This window comes from Grammomys surdaster, unplaced genomic scaffold (assembly GCF_004785775.1).
Source record: "Grammomys surdaster isolate TR1022 unplaced genomic scaffold, NIH_TR_1.0 140, whole genome shotgun sequence".
NCBI lineage: Eukaryota > Metazoa > Chordata > Mammalia > Rodentia > Muridae > Grammomys > Grammomys surdaster.
In genome coordinates, this window is record NW_021604598.1 from 138,367 (window position 1) to 141,472 (window position 3,106).

Sequence of the window (3,106 nt, forward strand, 5' to 3'; positions counted from 1 at the left end):
GAGTACAAGTAAACAAGTAGAAGCCCTTAAAGAGGAATCACAGAAATCCCTTAAAGAAATGCAAGAACACACAAAGAAGGAATTAAACAAAAACATTCAGGATCTGAAAATGGAAATAGAAACAATAAAGAAAGCTCAAAGAGAGACAACCATGGAGATAGAAAACCTAAGAAAGAGATCAGGAATCACAGACGCAAGTACCACCAACCGAATACAAGATATAGAAGAGAGAATCTCAAATGTAGAAGATACGGTGGAAAATATTGACACAGTTTTCAAAGAAAATGAAAAATGCAAAAAACTCCTAATTCAAAACATCCAGGAAATCCAGGACACAATGAGAAGACCAAACCTAAGGATAATAGGTATAGATGAGAACGAAGATTCTCAACTTAAAGGGCCAGTAAATATCTTCAACAAAATTATTGAGGAAAACTTCCCTAATCTAAAGAACAAGATGCCCATAAACATACAAGGAGCCTACTGAACACCAAATAGACTAGACCAGAAAAGAAATACCTTCCATCACATAATAATCAAAACATCAGATGCACAAAACAAAGAAAAAATACTAAAAGCAGTAAGGGAAAAATGTCAAGTAACATATAAAGGCAGACCTATAAGAATTACACCAGACTTCTCACCAGAGACTATAAAAGCCAGAAGAGCCTAGTCTGAAATCGTACACACCCTAAGAGAACACAATTGTCAGCCCAGACTACTATACCCAGCAAAATTCTCAATCACTATAGATGGTGAAGCAAAGATATTCCACAACAAAACCAAATTTGCACAGTATCTTCCCACAAACCCAGGAATTCAAAGGATAATTGATGGAAAACGCCAACACAAGGAGGGAAACTACAAACTAGAAAAAGCAAGGAAGTAATCTTCCAACAACCCCAAAAGAAGATAACTATACAAACATAATTCTACTTCTAATAACAAAAATAGCAGGAGGTCACAATCATTTTTCCTTAATATCTCTTAACATCAATGGTCTCAATTTCCCAATAAAAAGATGCAGACTATCAGACTGGATACACAAACAAGACCCAGAATGTTGCTGCATACAAAAAACGCACCTCAGTGACAAAGACAGACACTACCTCAGAATAAAAGGGTGGAAAACAATTTTCCAAGCCAATGGTCCCAAGAAACAAGCTGGAGTAGCCATTCTAATAGCAAATAAAATCGACTTTCATCCAAAATGAATCAAAAAAGATAAGGAAGGACACTTCACATTCATCAAAGGAAAAATCTACCAAGGTGAACTCTCAATTCTGAACATCTATTCTCCAAATGCAAGGGCACCTACATACATAAAAGAAACTTTACTAAAGCTCAAAACATACATTACACCGCACACAATAATAGTGGGGGATTTCAACACCCCACTCTCAGCAATGGACAGATCATGGAAACAGAAACTAAACCGAAACACTTTGACATTAACAGAAGTTATGAACCAAATGGACTTAACAGACATCTATAGAATATTTCATCCTAAAACAAAAGAATATACCATTTTCTCAGCACCTCATGGTACCTTCTCCAAAACAGACCATATAATTGGTCACAAAACAGGCCTCTACAGATACAAAGAGATTGAAATAATCCCTTGCACCTTATCAGGTCACCATGAACTAAGACTGGTCTTTAATAATGACAAAACCAATGAAAACCCACATGCACATGGAAACTGAACAACTCTCTACTCAATGATGACTTGGTCAAGGAAGAAATAAAAAAGAAATTAAATACTTTTTAGAATTCAATGAAAATGAGGACACATCATACCAAAACTTGTGGGACTCCATGAAGGCAGTGATAAGAGGAAAACTCATAGCTCTAAGTGCCTACAAAAGAAACTGAAATGAGCACACACTAACAACTTAACTGCACAACTAAAAGCTCTAGAACAAAAAGAAGCAAACACACCCAGGAGCGGTAGAAGGCAGGAAATAATCAAACTCAGGGCTGAAATCAACCAAATAGAAACAGAAAGAATAATACAAAATATCAATAAAACCAGGAGCTGGTTTGTTGAGAAAATCAACAAGATAGATAAACCGTTAGCCAGATTAACCAGAGGGCACAGAGACTGTATCCAAATTAATAAAATCAGAACTGAAAAGGGAGACATAACAACAGAAACGGAAGAAATTCAAAAAATCATCAGATCCTACTACAAAGGCCTATACTCAACAAAACTGGAAAAGCTGGATGAAATGGACAATTTCCTAAACAGATACCAGGTACCAAAGTTAAACCAGGAGCAGGTAAACCATCTAAACAACCCCTAAGGAAATAGCAGCAGTCATTAAAAGTCTCCCCACTAAAAAAAAGCCCAGGACCAGATGGTCTTAGTGCTGAATTCTATCAGACCTTCAAGGAAGACCTAATACCAATTCTCTTCAAACTATTGCACAAAATAGAAACAGAAGGATCACTACCTAACTTGTTCTATGAAGCTACAATTACACTCATACCCAAACCCCACAAAAACCCGACAAAGAAAGAGAACTTCAGACCCATCTCCCTTATGAACATCGATGCAAAAATACTCAATGAAATTCTAGCAAACCGAATCCAAGAACACATCAAAACAATCATGCATCATGATCAAGTAGGTTTATCCAAGGAATTCAGGGATGGTTCAATATTCGGAAATCCATCAATGTAATCCACTATATAAACAAACTCAAAGAAAAAAAACACATGATCATCTCACTAGATGCTGTGAAAGCATTTGACAAAATTCAACATCCCTTTATGATAAAAGTCTTGGAAAGATCAGGAATTCAAGGCCCATACCTAAACATAGTAAAAGCAATTTACAGCAAACCAGTAGCCAACATCAAGCTAAATGGAGAGAAACTTGAAGCATTCCCACTAAGATCAGGGACTAGACAAGGCTGCCCACTCTCCCCCTACCTATTCAATATAGTACTGGAAGTCCTAGCCAGAGCAATTAGACAACAAAAAGAAGTCAAAGGGATACAAATAGGAAAGGAAGAAGTCAAAATATCACTATTTACAGATGATATGATAGTATACTTAAGTGACCCCCAAACATCCACCAGAGAACTCCTAAACCTGATAA